Raw genomic sequence first — 22,966 nt, forward strand, 5'->3', positions numbered from 1 at the left:
TAATCCTTTCTATTGTAAACAGAAGGCCTAAAATTTTTTAGGAGATGGACCAAGTCAATCACATTGACCCCCAATGCTCAACTGATCCCCCTAAAAAATGAAAGGCAAAGTCGACCTTGGTGGAATTTGAACTCAGAACATAGAGAAGGAAGACAGTTTACTAAGTATTTTGTGAGATGCGGTAACGATACTGCCAGCTCACTGCCTTAATAATAATAATCCTTTCTATTAAAGGCACAAGGCCAGAAATTTTGTGATAAGGAGATAGTCAATTACAACTGGTACTTATTTTATTGACCCTGAAAGGATTAAAGGTAAAGTCGACTTCAATGAAATTTGAACTCAGGTCATAAAGACAGATAAAATTCTGCCAGCTCACTGCCATGATGATAATGACGATGATCTTTTCTACTGTAGGCACAAATTTTTGTGGGGAGGGTGCCAGTTTATTAGATTGATCCCCAGTATGCAACTGGTACTTAATTTATTGATCCCTGAAAGGATGAAAGGCAATGTCAACAATGGTGGAATTTGAACTCAGAATGTAGCAGCAGACAAAATACCTATTTCTTTATTACCCACAAGGTGCTAAACATAGAGGGGACAAACAACGACAGACATAGGTATTAAGTTGATTACATCGACCCCAGTGCGTAACTGGTACTTAATTTATGGAACCCGAAAGGATGAAAGGCAAAGTCGACCTCGGCGGGATTTGAACTCACAACGTAACAGCAGACAAAATACCATTAAGCATTTCACCCAACATGCTAACAATTCTGCCAGCTCACTATCTTGATGACAATAATAATAATAATAATAATTATGATGATAGTAATAATAATAATTATTATTATTTCGTTTTGGGATTTGGTTTGCAAGATTCTTTATATGAGTTCATGTGTTGAAGCATAGGAAAATAAAAATAAGAAATTTTACCGGTGCAAAAAGAAAATGACTTTCCCCAGACACAACAGAATAGTAATAATAATTTCTTGCACAAACTGAATGCCAGAAATGTGAGGAGAGGGACCAATTGATTTTTGTCAACCCCAGTACTTCTCTTGTATCAACCTTTGTTGGAGGCAAAGTAAAGTTGATCTCAATGGGATGGATAATAAAAAGTGAGAATATGTATCAAACTACTAGATGATAACGATGATGATTTCAAATTTTATCCCAGGGTCGACACTTTTTAGTGGTGGGAGTGAGTCAGTTACTTCACAACTGGTACTTATTTTATCAACCCTGTAAGGATGAAAGACAAAGTCAACCTTGGTAGAATTCGAACTCAGAACATAAAGACAGACAAGATGCCACTAAGTATTTTGTCTGGCATGCTAACAGTTCTGCCAGCTTGTGAATATTACTTACTACTAATAATGGTTTCAAATTTTGCCACAGGGGCAGCTATTTATTGGGGAGGAGATGAGTCAATTACATTGACCCCAGTGTTCAACTGGTACTTATTTTATTGACCTTGAAAAGATGAAAGGCAAAGTCGACCTCAGCAGAATTTGAACTCAGATTGGAGCAACAGGTGAAATACCACTAAGCATTTCATTCAGCTTGCTGATGATTCTGCCAGCTCGCCACCTTACTTTTACTAATGTTATATAGGCCAGTTTTGGAAAAAATTTCTTCAAAAATAATTTTTTGTTTATGAGGATATGTTATCCAAGCAGGCACCAGTTATGCATTTGTATCGATTGATAATTCTGGTTATCATTCGTGTGCTTATGTACTAATGTTTATGGTCAGTAACCCTTTCGTTACTGTATTTATTTTGAGATGCTCTGTGTTTCTTTCAATCATTTTAAATATAACAAAGAATTTAGTAAAATAACTTCGTTATCATTCAGCTAGTGTTAGGAATGTAAATTGTGACTAAGGTTTGGTGGAAGATTTTAATTCAAAACTTATGAAAGCAGGACATTTTTCTACAGAGCCAGAGCCTGTTTTGGCCGGGTTAGTAACAAAAGGGTTAACCATTCTTAGCACTTTCCACTCCTGAAACCCCAGTTGTCCCTATAGAGACTTTGTTCTTGTCAATATAGGAGAAATGATTGATAGTTTAAAGAATACAGAGAAAACATATAGAATATTCATATGACTGCACAATTTTATTTATCTTTATTTTATTTCATCTAGTTTCAGCTCACGAGCTGTGGCCATGCTGGGGCACCGCCATTTGGTGTTGCTACATAATTTTACTTCACGAATGCTTTTTAGCAATTGACATTTGGTGCATGAGAGAGTTCGATGCAGCTGCTCTCATCTGCACCTCCTGCTGTGAAGTTGGCTCGTCTGGGACACCTGACAAGAAGAGGTCCAGCTTTATTTTGAAGACACCTACATCCACCCCATGTAGGTCTCTCAGATCCTTCGGGAGGATATTAAAGAGCTGTGGACTTCTGAAGCGCAGGCTATTGCAGTATCTTGTCCTACATCTTGATGGCAAATTTGGAGTCCTTGGCACTATGAAGTGGCGCCCAGTTCTAGTATTTGTGTAACTCTCAATGCCAAAGTTTGGGACAAGTCCTTCCAGGATCTTCCAGAAGTGTTTTATGGCATATCTTTCTCGACTACACTCTAAGGAATAGAGTCTTAATCTCTTGAGTCTTTCACAATAGCTTATATGCTGCATACAGGCTATCTTCTTTGTGTAGCTTCGTTGGATTGCCTCAAGTTCTGAGATTAATTTGACATTGGTTGGTGACCATAGCTGAGAGCAATAGTCAAAGTGGCTTAGGACAAGTGTCCTCCAGAGGACCAATAATTTTAAAAAAACGATTATTCTATGTATATTCTCTGTTTTCTATAGACTATTAATTATATATAAGACGGGCTTCTTTCAGTTTCCATCTACCAAATCCACTCACAAGGCTTTGGTCAACTCAAGGCTATAGTAGAAGACACTTGCCCAAGGTGCCACACAGTGGGACTGAACCTGGAATCATGTGATTAGGAAACATGCTTCTTACCACACAGTCAAACCTGTACCATTTGACAAAAATAAGGCCAGGAATGGTCACAGGTAGAAATCCTTTCATCATAGATCAATAGCCCTAACAAACTAAAAGCCCTCTATATTGTCAGTCAACTCACGAGAAATAGCAGCCAAATTCTCTCGCTCTCCCCTTTCACTCTCTCTCTCCAAATCACATTCTATTGTCTTAACGTTTTGGCATTCAGATTATTCTTTCATATACCTTACTTATTTATTTACATTGTTTTTAAATAGGCATAGGAGTGGCTGTGTGGTAAGTAGCTTGCTTACTAACCACACAGTTCTGGATTCAATCCCACTGCGTGGCACCTTGGGCAAGTGTCTTCTACTATAACCTCGGGCCGACTAAAGCCTTGTGAGTGGATTTGGTAGACGGAAACTGAAAGAAGCCCATTGTATATATGTATATATACGTATCTACGTATGTGTATATGTTTGTGTGTCTGTTTGTCTGCCCCCAACATCGCTTGACAACTGATGCTGGTGTGTTTACATCCCCATAACTTAGCGGTTCGGCAAAAGAGACCGATAGAATAAGTACTAGGCTTACAAAGTATAAGTCCTAGGGTCAATTTGCTCGACTAAAGGCAGTGCTCCAGCATGGCCACAGTCAAATGACTGAAACAATTGAGAGAATAAACAATCATGCATTATCTCATACCTTTGGCATTTCAATGACATGATTTTTTTTCTATTTTTGAAATGACATTCTAGGGTTGGTGCAAGAGGCTGGATCTGACCAGTTTGTACATAATTCAGGCACAATACTTGGATTTGATTGGTTTAAATGCTAAAGAGTTAAAAAAGGAAGAACACATTGGATAATGTAGTCTGGGTAGAAAAAAAAAAAGAAGCAAAATGGCATGATAATAAGTCCTTTTGATCATTAGTAGGTCTGCTTCATCAAAGATAACCTGGGCTAAGCAACAGCGCAATTATCATCGCCTTCATTACCAAAATGTTCCTCACACCCACCCGTCTACTTACCTACCCACTTATTACACCTTTTTCTTTCTGTTTTTTGGGGGGCTTTTTTTTCGTTAATCATTTTAACTATCTTTACTATCCACATGTGTTCAGTGTGTGTGTGCGCGCGTGTGTGTGTGTATACATGTGTGTGTGTATGTGTCAGTCAACATCGGGGTGAATGGGGGTAATAGGTGGAGGCAAGGGGAAGAGGATATGGAAGTAAAAGTAAAACCTTTCATTGATTTGTCTCCTCCCCCTTCTCTCCCCATCTCACACACACACACACACACACTCTCCTTTTTTCTCTTCAATTCCCCTTCAGTTTTTTTTTCTTTTTTTGCTATTTTTATCCCTTCTCAATTCTCCCCCACCTCACCCATCTGCACTCCTTGTTATCCCCCAGACATCCATTCCACATAATCCCTTACAAATAACGGTTTATCTATCTGCTGCCACTTTTTGATTCCAACCAAAGCCTCCTTTATTCCATCTCCCGGCCACCACAATAAACGGTGGGTGGGAGATAGGGGTGGAGAGTTTAACAAGCTTTTATGTAAGTACACACACACACACACTCACACACACACACACACACTCTCACACACACACACTCTTACACACACACACACACACTCTCACACACACACACACTCTCACACACACACATGCATATTTGTATGTATTTTATTTTTAATTTATTCATTGCTTCATTCTGTCATTAATGTTTTAATGGTGAAGAGGGTGAGGTAGACATGGTCCTTATATCTAAACAATATCGCTACTGTTCCAGTTAACGTTTTCCCTTCTTCCTCTCCCTCACTCCATCTCTCCACCACCACCACTACCACCATATTATGTAGAGGTAGGGTTTCTGGTCCATCCACCCCATGGGCCAGCCAACTATCTGTATTTTTGTCTTAATTTTCGCCTATCAATGTGTATGGGTGTTCACATGTGTCTGTGTGTTCATGTGTGTGTCTGTGTGTTCACGTGTGTGTCTGTGTGTTCACGTGTGTGTCTGTGTGTGGGTTTCTTTGTGAGGTGTATAAACGGGCGTGTTTGTATGTGTGTGTATATGTATATGCATACGTACGTGCAGTTGTGTATGCTTGTGTGTCTATGTATGTCTATAAGAGTGTAGGTAATGATGAGAGCATAGTTTGTACAGGCACGTGTATGCGTGTATCCGTGTGTGTGTGTGAGAAGGAAGATCTATCTTGTATTGACAACAACAGTAATGGATTATGGGTATGTGTGTGGTTGAGAGATAAAAATATAATTTGGTGGGTGGGTACGAGAAGGAGAGTGAAACAAGATAGAGAATGAGGGAGGGTCTGTGTGTAGATGTGTGCGTAAAATGCTATTTCTACAAGGCTATGTTCTGTCCTCCATCCAAAGTCGGTCTTTGTAATTTACCAAAGACATCAAACACTGGAGCAGAGGGGGAAGTATTGGAGCCGGTACTTTGGTTGGGGTGGGAGCCATATCTACCAAACAGAGATATTTCTTCCAGTTAATTAAAGAAATCTAGATTTTTTTTTCCTCTTCTTTTCCCCTCAAATTCTTTATTTTCTTGTCTTTTTCTTTCTCCTTTACCTTCTTTCTGTCTTTCCTTCCTTTGGAATTATAATGGAACTTTGTTGTCATAGTCAACACTTAGTTTTTTTTCTTCTTTTGCCACAATAGACATGGTGGCTCTAAAGGAAAGGTCCTGAACTAGTAATCATATGGCTATAAGTTCAAATTTTACTGTGTCAGGGAAGCGCCATTTCCTTTTTGTGCCTTATAATTTAACACACTCACCAGTAAAATTTCCACTTATTTCTTATTTTTATTTTCCTAAAATTTTCATTGCATCTTGCAACCTTTTCAATAGTCTTGACTATCTATTTTTTTATTGCCCACAGGGGGCTAAACATAGAGGGTCAAACAGTTTAAGTTGATTACATCGACCCCAGTGTGTAACTGGTACTTATTTAATCAACCCCTGAAAGGATGAAAGGCAAAGCCGACCTCGACGGAATTTGAACTCAGAATGTAAAGACAGATGGAATACCGCTAAGCATTTCGTCCAGCATGCTAACGATTCTGCCAGCTCGACGCCTTATAGTCTTGACTATTAGAGAGTCAAGTCTATTAAAAAGGTTGCAAGACACAACAAAAATTTTAAGAAAATAAAAACAAGAAATAAGTGGAAATTTTACCGGTGAGTGTGTTAAATTATAAGGCACAAAAAGAAAATGACTCTCCCCAGACACAAGAGAATATGCTTCAACACACAAACTCGGATAAAGAATCTTGCAAACCAAATCCAAAAACAAAATTCAAATTTTACAGCTTCTAGTAAACCTCATATCAATATATTTCACACCATGAAGATGACGAGCTGCAGAATCATTAGCATGCCAGGTAAAATGCTTAACAGCATTTCATCCATCCCTAAGTTCAGAGTTGAAATTCCTCTGAGGTTGACTTTGTCTTTCATCCTTTCAGGGTTGATAAAATAAATACCAGTTGAGTACTGGGGTCACTGTAATCCATTTATCCCCTTTCCCTAAACTTGTCACCCCTTGAATATAATCTGCTCCCTCTTAATAAACACACACTTATCAACTACTAGTTCAAGACATAACTTCATGTATGTGTGTGTGTATATATATATATATATATATATATATATATATATATATATATATATATATCAAATGGAAATTGTATTTGTGATATCTGTACCGGTGGCACATAAAAAGCACCATCCGAATGTAGCTGATGCCAGCGCTGCCTTGACTGGCTTCTGTGTCGGTTGGACTTAAAAAGCACCCACTACATTCACGGAGTGGTTGATGTTAGGAAGGGCATCCAGCTGTAGAAACACTTCCAGATCAGACTGGAGCCTGGTGCAGCCTCCCGTTTTCCCAGACCCCGGTCAAACCGTCCAACCCATGCTAGCATGGAAAACAGACGTTAAACGATGCTGCTGATGATGATATATATATAATTTTCTCTATACATGTTTTTTGTTGTTAAATACTCTGAATTTCTTGAAATTCTGCAAAAGGCTATTTGGATTTACCTGGGATATGTATTCTACTAACATTTCCTGGTATCTGATTGTTGAACATTCATAACCAAATTCTTTTAATACTGAATACTTTATTAATATTTGCCAGAATTTTTTAATCCCATTTTTTTCTCCACCACTGCCTCATCTCCGAAGGTTTCTACCTCCATTTCCACCCCACTCTCCACTCTGCTTCAGCCATCCAACCCATACTCCATACTACTTCTTACCACCTTATGCACACCACCATTCGTTCCAATCTCTCCAAATTACATACCATCAACCACCTCCATCTCGCTTATTCCATCTTCTTCTCCTTCCAATGCACATTCGGTTACATAATCCATTTAAATCATCTCTTCTGTGAATTTCTCGCTCGCGCTAAACAACGTAAACTCCTCGCTCCTCCATTCTGTCACTCGCAATGCCACTACCCCAACTCCTCCCCCACCCCTCCCTCCTCGATACACTTCCCCCTCATCCTCACTCCAACCCCCAACCCCTCTCTCTCCTCCCAGCCTTCCACTACCCCCACACCTGACCCATCCCCTCCTCTCCAGTTCAGTCTGTTGTTACCATTCCTCCTGATCTTCCCCTCTCTGAGCTGGTGCGCTCTCTTCTCAGTAGAAGTCTGCACTTCATCCCCCTCACTCCATCCAGTAACAAATTTCAGACTCGTGCTGATATTCATAGCTTTCTGTGCCATGTCAGGCTATATGCACTATTCCACAACACTCCACCTGCATCTAAGGAAGAAGACTGCTTCACCGACCTGGGCCACTGACCATCCCACTGGATGCCAGCTCTTGGCCAGTACCAAGTAGTCAATCATTTTGCAGGCATCTGTCAACTTGTAGACCAGTTTAATTTTCGCAGGCATCCCCGACATCTGAATATCTTCCCAGCTAAACTGTCGGCTCTTCGATGTCTCCGACACTGCAAAGACATTATCATAAAACCGGCCAACAAGAGTGGAGCCATGATGCATGGACCTCTACAAGGCTGAAGGTCTCTTCCAGCTTCAAGATACCTCCTTCTGTCCTCTGCTCTCCAACCCCATGCCTAGCTACCACAGATGGTATCCTCCACTATCCATGACCTCATCTCTCCTCCCGTCTCCCTCCCACCACCTCCAACCTCATTGTCCATATGCCCTGCACCACCACCATTAACTTCCTTCCCAAAATCCACAAACCCAACAACCCTGGCTACCTCATCATCTCCGCCTGTAACTGTCCCTTGGAACTGATCTCTAAATACCTCAACCATGTCCTTTCCCCTGCTAGTGGCTTCCCTTCCCTCCCACATCCACAATACTAACCACGCTCTTTGTCTCTTCATCTCTTTCTCCTTCCCTCCTGGCCCCTCTAAACGTCTCTTACTCTTGATATCAAGAGTCTATATACAATGATCCCACACCACGAAGGACTTCTTGCCCTCAAACACTTCCTAGACCCAACCTCCAACCTGACATGTCCTCACTTCTTCGTCTGGCTGAACTTGTTCTCTCCCTCAACTACTTCTTGTTTGCGGGGGAGTTTTACCAACAGATCTCAGAAGTGGCCAGGAATTAATCTTCTCTCTTCGCTCCTTTGCACCACATGGGCTCAACTCCCTGCCACTCTTCATCTGACTCCCCTCCTCTCCTTTCTTCATCTCACACCTACTTCCTATCTTCACTACTACCAACCTCACCTCCCTTGCCCTGACAACTGCTTCCTCTCTTCACCCCTAAACATCCCACTCCCACATAACCCACCCCTACCCTACATCCTCACACCCCACCCTCGCATCCCCACACCCCAACACCATACACCACCACCCCACACACACTAGCACTGACCATTTCCCATCATCCACACACCCACACATTACAGGTGCACATACTTACGCACACATCCACACATCAAAGTCACCAGCCCCTATCCACATGCACACGCACCTTCATTTTCCCCATCTTCCTAACTCTCCTGTCTAACTACCTTTATCCAGCCGGCCGCTATAATTGACCACTAGCTCCAAAAGGTTTTTTTATTCTCTCTCTCTGTTTCCTCATGTTCCTTTCTGTTGAAGAGCATAGGCTTGAAACGTAAAAGACTTTCTCACCTTCTCGAGCATTAAACTAATACACATGTTTGTTGTTTATATATTTGTCTTCGTCTTTTGTTTTTCTGTAAATTTCAACTATATGTATATATATATATATATATATATGTCACTAAAGTGACAAAGTGCACACATCAGTACCTGTACTGCTAGAAATAAGAGTCAAAACAATTCACAGAAGTACTAGCATTACTGGTGCTGGTTAGTGCCATTTGTCACTATATATATATACACACACACAGTGGTTATTGATTTCAGGCACACCCATAAACATTCATATTGGTGTGATGTGACATATACTAAGCTACATTGGTATGTGACCATAAGGTGTTTATCGCAATAATCTATCTTAGTAACCAGTCAGTCAGCTAAGTCAGTGTGGTTCAATAGTTAGCCTCAGGCCATAGCTAGATCTCTCTCTCTCTTTCTCTCTACATATATGTGTGTGTATGTATATGTGTGCGTATTATATCTATATGAGATTAAGGTGGCGAGCTGGCAGAAACATTAGCGCGCTGGGTGAAATGCTTAGTGGTATTTCGTCTGTCGCTACGTTCTGAGTTCAAATTCCACTGAGGTCGACTTTGCCTTTCATCCTTTCGGGGTCGATAAATAAAGTACCAGTTTCACACTGGGGTCAATATAATCGACTTAATCCCTTTGTCTGTCCTTGTTTGTCCCCTCTATGTTTAGCCCCTTGTGGGTAGTAAAGAAATATATATCTATATGAGATTTTGAAGATAAAGGATATACGTGTATCTTTTATCTTTTATTTGTTTCAGTCCTTGGACTGCAGCTATGCTTGAGTACCACCTTGAAATGTTTAATCCGAGAAATCAACCCCCTGTACTTATTTTAAGTCTGTTGTTTTTGTTTTATCGATTTCTTTAGCTGAACCCACTAAACTAAGCAACATTGGTTATCAGAGGGAGGAGGGGAACAAACACCAACATATACACACGCACATAAAACAGGCACCCACATAATTTCCATTTACCAAATCCAGTCACAAGACTTTTGTCAGCCTGGGGTTGGAAGACACTTGCCCAAGGTGCAATACTGGGACTGAACTCTAAACCATGTGATTGGGAAGCAAACTTCTTAGCCACACAGCTATGCCTTGTCCATATATACCTATGCATAGAGAGAGAGGTACAACATCACATCCCTAGCATACACAATTAAATGGTAGTTCCTTGAACAACTGGGTCTGTACGTCAATGGGAGTAAACAATGTAAGCTTTACTTGACCAAAAGAGCAAGAATCCTGAAAAACTCACTTGGCCCTGAGACCTTTTTAAATTCCAAAAAAGAGGTAATTAGTCAGTGCCTTCATCAGAGGAAATTTGTGTTAGACACATGGAATTCCCCATTTGCCAACTAGATAAATGCTGCCATTTTCAGACACCTTTTGCAGGCCTGTCATTGGCATAACCAGAAGTGATATGAGGGGCATAACTCTGCCTCACCCATAGTTTTGCCAGTAGAGTTTTGTTTCAGTATGTTTTTGTTTACAAAATTAACTCACCATGACAATTTTCTCTCTTTAGTTGTAGAGAGATTATATGACTCCAGCAATTTGAATCTGAAGTTACTTGTTAGCTAAGCTTTTTGCAGGTGCAAAGCCAATGATCACTCTCTGACCAGCCATAACAAACAACCATCTAAAGATATATACAAACAACATGCCACAAGCATGGGTGTGATGTGTATGTATGTATATATACACACTTACATATGTAAGTTTCATGCATATGTGTGTTCATCTTTAGACTTATCAAAAGCCACTGAGCTAAGATTAGTGATGTTATTATACCCACCATCATTAAATCAGCTGCTTGTTTTGTACCTTCAATGATATATTCAATAAGAGATCCCTTATTTATGAAACAAGTTAACAACAGGAAGAACACCCAGCTGTAAATCATTTCCATTGTAATGATATGCTTGTTTATCCATGCTAGCATGAAGAAAAAACACATGTTCAAATGAATGAAATGCATTTCATATGGTGATATTTAAGTAAAATAAATTTTACTTATACTTCCCAGGAACTAAAGATCTGAGACAAAAAAAAAAATAAGGTCCAAAATAGATTTATGTAAGAACCATTTAATAACTTTAACCCTTTCAATACCAACCCGGCTGAAACCGGCCCTGGCTCTGTAGTATAAATGTCTTGTTTTCATAAGCTTTAAATTAAAATCTTCCACCAAAACTTAGTCACAATTTATGTTCCTAACATTAGCTGAATAATAACTAAGTTATTTTACTAAATTCTTTGCGATATCTAAATTAATTGAAAGAAACACAGAGCATCTCAAAATAAATACAGTAACGAAAGGGTTAATGTATTAATAAATAAAAACTTATGGTTGTTTGATGAGGCTTGTCTATTTACTTTACTTTGGCCAGGATCCTACTCGGTCTTCAAAGACAAAGCCATTTCACCAAGCATCTTGATTCCAGTATCACCACTTTCAGTTCATAGATAGAATCCAATCCTGTCCTCTTTCAGGTTGTTAGTAAATGTCAGACAATGTCTCTCACATTTGCCTATCATCATCATCATCATCATCATTTAATGTTCATTATCCATACTGGCATGAGATTAGACAGTTTGACCAGGGCTGGCAAGCTGAGGGGCTGCACCAGACTCCAGTCTGATTTTTTGACATGGCTTTTACAGTTCGATGCCCTTCCTGACGCCAACCACTCTGAGAGTGCAATGAGTGCTTTTATGTGCCACCAATAAGTGTGCCAGTTGTGTGACACTGAGTTCCCAATTATTTTAATAGTTTGATTGAAACACATGAGAGATATATTGTAGTTAGAAATAAAATAATGGTTTCAAATTTTGGCACAAGGCCAACAATTTCCAGGAGAAGGGGTAAGTCGATTACAAGAATTTTACTTAGAGCACTAACGATCCTGCCAGCTCATCACCACCCTAATTATAAATATAATAATGAGAGTTAATTAAAACTAGAAGCATTAGATAATGTAGTTCTTGATGCACTGTGTCTGGAGTAAGAAATGGATGGACTGGTCACAACAAGAATATCTTTAGCTATAAAGCCTGTACAATCAGGACAGACCTAGGGTTAAACAACTACAGTAATAACAAGAAGATAAATGAAGATGATAGCACCAATATACTGCCATACCATTCAATAGGTATTACCTTACTACAACCTCATTGAAGAAGACAATTGTATTCATTTCCACAGTACAAGTTAAGCTTGCACTTTCTTATTTCTTTGTTGCCCACAAGGGGCTAAACATAGAGGGGACAAACAAAGACAGACAAAGGGATTAAGTCAATTACATCGACTCCAGTATGCAACTGGTACTTAGTTTATCGACCCTGAAAGGATGAAAGGCAAAGTCGACCTCAGTGGAATTTGAACTCAGAACGTAACGGCAGATGAAATACCTATTTCTTTACTACCCACAAGGGGCTAAACACAGAGAGGACAAACAAGGACAGACAAACTGATTAAGTCGATTATATCGACACTAGTGTGTAACTGGTACTTATTTAATCAACCCCGAAAGGGTGAAAGGCAAAGTCAACCTTGGTGAAATTTGAACTCAGAACGTAGCAGCAGATGAAATAACGCTAAGCATTTCACCCAGTGTGCTAACGTTTCTGCTTCAAATTCCTCATTGTGCTTCAAGAATGGAGTTGTAGATGTAATATGTTGTCAATTATAAAACCAGCTTTATTTTATAAAACCAGCTTTATTTTATAAGGTAGACACCTTGTCTGGCACCTGTGTCGGTGGCACATAAAATCACCCACTACACTCTCGGAGTGGTTAGTGTTAGGAAGGGCATCCTGCTGTAGAAACACTGCCAGATCTGACTGGCCTGGTGCAGCCTTCGGGCTCCCCAGACCCCAGTTGAACCATCCAACCCATGCTAGCATGGAAAGCGGACGTTAAACGATGATGATGATGATGATGATGATAGAGTTAGGTGACCTGTTAAAGATATAGTGTATTGCAATTCTCTTCTACTGCAAGACAGTTGTTTCTGCCCCACCACCACCACCACCATTATCATACTCCAGCTTCTCATCAGCTGGCACAAAGCCAACCCACTCAGTACTACTCCTCTCCTCAGCTGAGAGAGTCTTGTCTACCAAGCTCCTTGATGACTTAGTTGTTGCTGGCATCATGTAAAAAGCACCCTGGGTAGTTTGTAAAGTTGTTGGCATTATGAGGAGCATCCAGCCATAGAAACCATGCCAAAACAGACAATAGAGCTTGGCACAGTCTTCCAGCATGGAAAATCGATGTTTGCTGCTGCTGCTGCTGCCGCTGCTGCTGATGATGATGATGATCAGGTTAATGCCCTCATTTTGACTATTAAGCATTATTCCTGAAAAAAAAATGGTAGTGGTCACAGGTGGAACGGTTTTAACCATAAATGTATCTATTCAGTTAGGGCCAGCCTGGGGCTAAACAGCAGCTTCCAAATACACTTACCAACAATGGAACCTCTACATGATCATTTGATCTGCTAAAAGTAGAAGCTAAATTTCCTGCATATCACACTGTCTTAAAAAAAAGAAGAAATATTCATTGAATAATATAGACCTCAGCACCTTGTACCTTTAAAGAGCAATTGTAAAGTTACATCTGTAATGTGCCTTGGGGTTTAAACAACAATAGCTCTCAAATGCAGAACTTCAAATTCTTTTTTATTTTCTCAGTCATGCAACTGCAGCCAGACCAGGTCACTGACTTGAAGGAGTTTTGTAGTCAAATGAATCAACCCCAGTACTGATTTTTTAAAAAGCCTAGTACTTATTCTATTGGTCTCCTTTGCTGGACCACTAAATTGCAAGTACATAAACACAGCAACACTGATTGTCAAGCAGTGGTAGGGAACAAACACAAAGACACTCAGTCATAAATATATATTGTATATACGACTGCATGTGTATCGTTGGCGATTTTCTTTCTCCGTCTTCCCTTCCTTGGACCTTTCCTTTTTCTATGTTTCTGATGAAGAGCTCTGCTCGAAACATTAAATCCTCCTTCTTTCTTTCCTTTCCTGAGCGTCCAATAACACTATACTTGTTCCACATCCTCGCGTTGTTATATTTTCTCTTTGTTCATGTTAAGATTAACTATATCATCATCATCATCATCATCGTTTAGTGTCCGTTTTCCATGCAAGCATGGGTTGGACGGTTCTCCTGGGGTCTGAAGCCAGAAGGCTTCATCAGGCCCAGTCAAATCTGGCAGTGTTTCTATGGCTGGATGCCCTTCCTAACGCCAACCACTCCTTGTGTGTAGTGGGTGCTTTTTACGTGCCACCCGCACAGGTGCCAGACAGTGCTGGCAAACGGCCACGAACGGATGGTGCTTTTTATGTGCCACCGGCACGAGGGCCAGGCGAGGCTGGCAACGGACACGAACGGATGGTGCTTTTTACGTGCCACCGGCACGAGGCCATGTCGGGGCGGCGCTGGCAACGGTCGTGAAATGGAAGGTTCTAAAACTCGGCACCACTAAGCAAATCATCATAGAAAACACACATCTGGCTTCTTTATATATATACAACAGGCATCCCTCAGTTTCCATCTACAAATACAAGGCTTTGATCAACCGAAGGCTATAATAGAGGACTCTTACCCAAGGTGCCACACAGTGGGATGGAACGCAGAGCCATGTGGTTGGGAAACAAGCTTTTTACCACACAGCCATGCCTGCACCTATTGCTGGCTTTCTTTTATTTTTGTTGTTATTATTACAGATTTTTTGTTGTTGTTGTTTCATTTATTTGCATTAATTTTCATTTAGGGCATAATTAAATTGGACTAATTTCATTAATCTGATATGGCTGCAGTAATTAAATCAATTTACTAGCAGCGATTAAAAAAACAAGTAAACCATGAAAAACGCATTTCATAATTTGTTTCATGTGAGGTGATGTTGTGATATCAGACATTATGAGGAGTTGGTTTTATGGTTAGATTTGATTCTAAAACTTTGAATGTCATAGTTATTGATTATGGAAGAATATTGACTGAATGAAGACAGTTAAAGCTATTTATTTTCAAAGATTTTATTTATTTATTTATTTATTTTTAGCTAGCATGGCTGTGTGGTTAGGAAACTTGTTTCCCTGCAGCATAGTTTTGGGGTTCAGTCCCACTGCATGGCATTTTGGGCAAGTGTCTTCTTATTTCTTTATTACCCACAAGGGGCTAAACATAGAGGGGACAAACAAGGACAGACAAAGGGATTAAGTCGATTACATCAACCCCGGTGCATAACTGGTACTTAATTTATCGACTCTGAAAGGATGAAAGGCAAAGTTGACCTCAACGGAATTTGAACTCAGAACATAATGGCAGACGAAATACCGTTAAGCATTTCGCCCAGCACGCTAACGTTTCTGCCAGCTTGCCGCCTTCTACTACAGCCCCAGACCAACCAAAGCCTAGTCATTAGATTTGGCAGATAGAGACTCAATGAAGCTTGTTATGTGTGTGTGTGTGTGTCTCTTTGAATGTGTGTTTGCGTCTCCTTGTCTTGTCACCACTTGATAGTCGGAAATGAGTATCACTGTCATACAAGAGGTGTCATTCATTTCCAATATTCTCTGAGAACATGTCTGGCCATGGTATGGCTGTGTGGTAAGAAGTTTGCTTCCTAACCACATGGCTCTGGGTTCAATTCCACTGTGTGGCACCTTGGGCAAGTGTCTTCTACTATAGCCTCTGGCCAGCCAAAACCTTCTGAGTGGACTTGGTAAACAGAAACTGAAGAAAGCCAGTCATATATGTATATATAAGTGTGTGTGTGTGTCCATCATTTGACATTTGGTGGTTTTGTGTTTACATCTCCATGCCTTAGCAAAAGTGATCAATAGAATAATATTAGGCTTTCAAAAAATAAGTACTGGGGTCAATTTGTTTAACTAAGATTCTTTAAAGTGGTGCCCCAGCATGGCCGCAGTCTAATGACTGAAACAAGTAAAAGAAGGATAAAAGAAGAAATACCAGCAATTTCAAGGGAGAGTGTAATTCGATTACACCACCCCCAGTATTCAACTAGTACTTTATTTTATTGACCCTGGAAGGATGAAAGACAAAGTCAACCTCAGTGGTATAAACCTTGCAGTATAAAAATGTCAGTAGACCTCTGGTCTGTGACGTTGAGACCCCTTTCGGTCATGACACAGACCATGGGATTACACCTAGAAAGTTACCCTCCCAGGCACAAGTCCGGGCAAAGTTGTTTATGGAAGACCAGCAGTCACCCATGCATACCGGCCTCCTCTCTCCACGCCACCAGTGTTATCCAAGGGAAAGGCAAAGGTCGATACAGCTTGGCACCTGTGATTTCACAACTCATTTTGACAGCTGAGTGAACTGGAGCAATGTGAAATAAAGTGTCTTGCTCAACACGCAGCCCGGTCCGGGATTTGAGCTCACAACATCATGATCGTAAGCTCGACGCTGTAACCACTGAGCCATGCGCCTTCACCCAGTGAAGTGACATTACAACCAAGACATTTTCTGCCATTCTCTCTATCACTATCTCTCTCTCTCTTTCCCTGTATGGCTCTGTGGTTAGGAAGCTTGCTTCCCAGCTACATTGTTTCGGGTTCAGTCCCACTGTGTGGCACCTTGGGCAAGTATTTTCTGCTATAGCCTTGGGTCAACCAAAGCTAGCTTTGTAATTGAATTTGGTTGGCAGAAGTTACTGCTCTGTGTGTACATGTGTGTGTAAGTAAGTGCTTGTGCCTCTTAACAGAGAGTACATCTAAGATTACATTATTCAATATATACTTCCTTTTCTAAGGGATTATGTGAAGTGGATTTATTACTATTACTGATAAATTTAGAGCTGATAACTAAACTAAAATGTTTTTATTAATCACATCATCAAAATCTCGCAGTTACAAGATAATGAAAGATTAATTCAAAACAGTATTAATAAATAAGCATTACATTTGACAGGGTGATATGGATAATACTAAAGGGTTAAAAATTTGAAGATGGCTACTAATAGAAACACCAATCAAATGCTTTATTTAATCAGTAACCTGAAATAATGCATTTGATTGGTTAAATCTCTTGAGCCATACTCCTGCTCAAGCAGAACTGACATGAAGTAGAGCAGAAGCTATATAGAAAATCAACAACCATCTTCATTCATATGAAAACATTCCCCTATTTTGTGAAATGCTGCTCACAGAAAAGAGAAGGCAAAAAGAACCAATTTTAATAACTGCCTTCTTTGTTGGTTTGTTTTTATGTTCAATTTTATTGGAAAAAAATGTTGCCCTTTTGAACTAGTTTTTTCTGTTTTTTCCATCAAATTCCAGTCAATACACAAATGTCTTTTGTGGTGGTTTTGGTAGTGCCATTATTCTGGCTGTAAATGCGTTCGTTGTGTAGTAGTGTTTTCATTAAAAATAATTACCAAGTTTCAATGTTTATTTTTGTAACATTGCAACACTCACTTCCTCCACTCATCTTTCTTTCTACCTGGGAGGTTAGCGAGAGAGAGAGAGGAGAGGAAGAAAGCTGGTGAGGTAATTAATGATGGGTCTGTACAATATTTTACACCTTGATCACCACTTCTCCCATCATTGTCCCTACAGCCCCACTTCCGCCACCTTAATAAAATTGACCATCAAAAACTGCTTGAGGATGACATTGGTATCCAGTAGCAGATGATTGGATTTATAAATATCTGGAAATTTAGAGATATACCACAGCCTTCCCACTCCCCAAGAGTGGAGGTAAGTTCTTATAGATGTTCTTCCCCCTCTCTCTTTCTGTCTGTCTGTCTCTCTCTCTCTCTCTCTCTCTCTCTCTCTCTCTCTCTCTCTCTCTTCATATTTCTGCTGTTAGTTTGTGGCTTCATGCCATTCCCTGTAGTTCATTTGGAAAATATTGAGGATTATGATGAGGAAAAAATGCTAAAATTAATTTTATTAAGGAAAAAAGAGAGAAGCATAAGCAAAAGGATAAGTAGAGTAGAGAGAGAGAGAGAGAGAGAGAGAGAGAGAGAGAGCATGAATGAAAATCTTGGCCGTAGTAGAAAAAGGAAACAGGTAAGTATACAAAGAGAGAAAGAGAGAGTTTATATAATATATTTAAGTCTAGAACTGGACGAATTGGTAGAGTGCCAGGCTATCAGCCTAAGGATTTATCCCAACCCTTTTCTCATCTCTAGATTGTATCTCTAGCAAAGAACATACACCTAATTATTAATAAGTTCCAACACAGGGGTGTAAACAGTATGCGTATAGAATATTTAATAACTGTTTCGTTTAATAATGCGGTACCACTATTTTGGCAAGTGATAGCAACAAGCACACCCCCTCAAACATCCCAGTAGCAACATGAAGGTGAGAGGGATGCACAAATATAAAGGAAGGATGGTTGTGATGGGACAAGAGATGATCCATTGACAACTTTGTCAGGATGGCTGACATTCAGTCACTTCTTCACTTCCTGTATTTATAACATTTCAACTTTTACAGCAGTGGGTCTCAACTGGACCCCTTTTACACATGGACCCCTTTTGATTCCTATTATACTCAGGGAATCCTCATAGTCATTTGATGTTTAAAATATCCTGTTATATTTTAGTAATTAGATAAGGGTTTCAAATTTTGGCACAAGGCCAGCTATTTTGGAGAAGGAGATAAGTTGATTCCATCAACCCCAGTGCACAATTGGTACTTATTTTATTGACCCTGAGAGGATGAAAGGCAAAGTCGACCTCGGCGGATTTGAAGTCAAAATGTGAAGACAGACAAAATGCTAACAAGCATTTCACCCAGTGTGCCAGTAAATATTCTGCCAGTAAATATTATTAGGAATTGTATAGAAAAAAAATTGCTAAAATATTTTCTGTATTGTAGAAGAATAACCATTTTATTGCACATTAATTTTAACAACAAAATCTTTTATGGACCGTGGTTGAGAACTCCTGATTTACAGTAAAGGGGACAGTTTTCAGCTAGATAGACTCAACCAACTTAGTCCCATATGTACATATGTATGTACGTACATCAAGCTAAGTGAAATCATGATCATGACCCGTGCCAATGACACATAAGGGGTACCCATTCCAGTGACACGTAAAAGATACCCAGTGCACTCTTTAGAGTGGTGAGCATTAAGAAAGGCATCCCAGCTGTAGAAACTCAACCAAAAAACAGACTGGAGACTGGTGCAGCTCTCCAACTTACCAGTTGCACTCAAACCATTTAACTCATGCCAGCATGGAAAGCAGATGCTAAATGGTGGTGGTGGTGGTGGTTACTTTTTTCAAATTACATTGCAAGATAGGTGTGAGAGGCCAGATCTGGCTGGTTTGAACATAAAGCAAGTAAAATATTTTGACTGGATATGGCTGGTTTAAACACGAAAGGGTTAAAAACACCCTAACACCAGATGTTATTTTTGGTTGTGGTGGTGGTAAACCAGAGTGATAAGTTAAGCCTACCAACTATGTATTAGGCTTATGGACACACACACAAAACTATCCGCTATAGATTTTGTGGCTTTTGTAATTTGGTAAAAACACCCAAAATCCATATTTCACCTCCATAGTTTGAGAAGCTAATTTTTCCCGTCTACCGAGACAAAATAATTTTGTCTGAAATAGGTGGAAGGAGTGAAGGGAGGTATTTTTTGACTCCAAATCTGAGATTGTAGCGTCTTCATATTCTATTTTTCAATCTAATGAGTCATTTTGGGGTCATTGTGTCATAACATGGCAATGTAAAGGTCGTTTGTTACCTAGCAGTGCAAAGGTAATTGAACGAGTGTGTATGCATGTGGGGGCCAGGTGTGCAGACATTTGTGTGTGTGGATGAAAGATGAATCAAATATATCTGAAGCAATTAATAAGTTAATAATAATAACAACAAAGATAATAATAATATGAGAACATAAACTATAAATAAAATAAATCTGCTGCCTAAGTTAGTTTATGTTAACAAAACAGAAAGTGTGATTAATGAGGTTTATTTGATCTTTTCCTTGTTAATAAGGAATCTAATATTGCAATCTGAGACTCAGAGTTGGGAAGGAAAGCATTGGTAATAGTAAACTGAATGGGAAATCAGATGCCATGACGAGGGATTAAGTAACATTATCTGTTATTAGAATTCAAGTTGGAGATAATAAAAGGGAAAACAGAAAAAGGGTCTGTAAAGGGAGACAATTCGAGAAGGATTTTGTTTTTTTAAACTATTCCAGATTGTCTTACATTATGGATACAGACGTCTATAATGAACCAGTAAGGAAGCATGTGTAAGGTTGCTTGATCTGTCAGAAATAATAGCCAAATTTCCCTCAAATTGAACTCTACTATCTCCAAAAAAGAAAAAAAAAATGAAAAATACATTTGGATACGATATAGTCCCAGACATATACCTTTATAAGATTGGATGGTTATGGTTGGAACATCTTTATATATATGCCTTTTTCACTGGAGGTAATATGGTACCTTTAAAGTGTCACCAGCATGTTAAGACTACATAATCCTATGTATTCTTCTCTTTTTGAAGACAACTGATTGTGATTTGGCTGCTACTTTTAGCAGATCGAGCAACCACATAGAAGCTCCTTCATTGGCTTGCATATGATTAAATTAAGATGATGGTGTCTATGGTTGTCATTTAGTCCCATATCACCTCCAATGAAAAAGGCATATGTACAAAGGTGTTCCAACCACAACCATCCAATCTTATAAAGGTATATGCCTGGGACTATTCTGTATCCAAATGTATCTTTCATTTTTTAATATTTTTTAAAGATATTTCGCTTTGAGACCGCAACCTGTTCACTGACAAAAGAACAGGTCACGGTCTCAAAGCGACGAAAATATTTTGGCAAATTAAATTTAAATGTTGAAGTGAATCTAACGGTTTTTGTATGTTTCTTAAATGGCTTATAAACACCTTCCATACTGCAATTGTTTTTGTTCCAGCACATGATCTCAGGTCACTTGCTATGCAAGTACATCTCCATAATATATATATATATATATATATATATATATATATATATATATATATATGTGTATATGTCTTTGAGTGTGTTTGTGTATGTCCCCTGGCATTGTTTGACAATTGTTGTTGGTTTGTTTGCGTCCCTATTACTTATCCAGTCAGCAAAAGGAGCCAATAGAATAAATACAAGGGGTCAGTTTGTTTGACTAAAAACCCTTCAAGATGGTATCCCAGCATGACCACAGTCCAAAAAAGGTGATGGCGATGGTGGTGGTGGTGGTTGGATGGGTAACAGTGATGACCTACAGTTAAACAGGAAGAGGTGAAAATAGGTTTGGGTGTCATTTTTACAACCAGCATTGTCATCATCAATATTACACACATTCTCACACACACATATATACACACTCTGTCTCTCTCTCTTTCCTTGGTACTAAAATAAAGCTATTGGTCATATAGGAAAAACCTCCACTTACCTATCACAGACTATAACCATTGTCCTACCATTCACTACAACCACTGTCTTACCACTAACTACAAACACTGTTCTAGTATTGCATCCTCACCTACCACCTTGTTCTGATTCTTTATATTCTGACTTCAAATACTGGTCAGCTCAACTTTGCCTTTCATCCTTTCAAGTCAATAAAATACAGTATTTTTATACTTGGAGATGGTCATCTTTTGCCAGTTAAGTTCACTCACTATTTATTTGATCTTTACTTTGTCTTTATTATTTTTAGATTCTTCATCGAAGTTCTTTCATCACACATTCTGTGACCTCTTCAGTGGCTTCCTGTTCCATGTGTCTCCTCTTGTCCTACCTATTCCATTTTGATCTTCTGGGGTACAAGTCATTGAAGAGGTCATAGGATGTGTGATGAAAGAACTTTGACAGACAAATAAACTAGAAAATAAATAATAATAATAATAATAATAATAATAATAATAAAACTAAAGTGAAGATCAAATAAATAATGCATGTGTCTAATTGGCAAAAGATGACCATCCCCAAATATAACAATATCTGTTTCAATACACGGTTTCATATCAAGAATCTTGCAAAACAAATGCATAAAAATAAAGTACCTTCTCTTCAAAATTGCTAGCCTTGTGTTTCAGTTGGAAACAATTATAATAATTAGTATTATCCATGCATCCATTTTTGGTACCCACCATTCCTGGAAGGGTCATGGAATAGTCCTCTGGACACCTCCTTGACTGGGTCCTATCAGCAACATCCATCCTTACACTTTCCTACTGGATTCTCAAATGTGACCAACTGCAACTGCAGATATTTTCCAATCATCACACTCTCGTTCTGCTCCTATGTTTCCTGCCATTTGGCTTGGCTTGATTAACTTATCTTGCAATCCGATTTCTGTTGCATTCTAGCTATGTCTGTAGTACCAGAGCTGTGACCTCTCAGTGCAGAGAAATAGCAATGTAAGTTGGAGAGGCTACCTGATTTTTGAGCCTCATACTTTGTCGAGGTCCATTGGAGAAACTCCATTTCAGTCACTTGTATTTTCCCTTACAGGAGCACTCCGTCGGTTGCGACGACAAGGGTCCCAGCTGATACGATCAACGGAACAGCTTGCTCATGAAATTAACGTGTAAGTGGCTGAGCACTCCACAAACACGTGTACCCCTAACGTAGTTCTCGGGGAGATTCAGCATGACACAGTGTATGATAAGGCTGGCCCTTTGAAATACAGGTACTACTCATTTTTGCCGGCTGAGTGGATTGGAGCAATGTGAAATAAAGTGACTTGCTCAAGGACACAATGCACCTCCAGGAATTGAACTCACAACCT

The 22,966-nt window shown here is 39.4% G+C and overlaps 1 protein-coding gene across 3 annotated transcripts in view; it reads left to right on the top strand.

The window, feature by feature from the left end:
- LOC115224017 overlaps nt 1-22,966 on the top strand; it is a 231,153-nt gene that overhangs the window by 186,841 nt on the left and 21,346 nt on the right. Inside the window, exon 4 of one of the 3 annotated variants that reach the window (XM_036512892.1) lies at nt 17,778-17,918. The exons of the other annotated variants lie outside the window; for them this stretch is intronic. The gene's annotated coding sequence lies outside the window, so the exon portion shown is untranslated. The remainder of the gene's footprint in view (nt 1-17,777; nt 17,919-22,966) is intronic. 3 annotated transcript variants of the gene reach the window in all.

This window comes from Octopus sinensis, linkage group LG24, assembly GCF_006345805.1.
Source record: "Octopus sinensis linkage group LG24, ASM634580v1, whole genome shotgun sequence".
Taxonomy (NCBI): domain Eukaryota; kingdom Metazoa; phylum Mollusca; class Cephalopoda; order Octopoda; family Octopodidae; genus Octopus; species Octopus sinensis.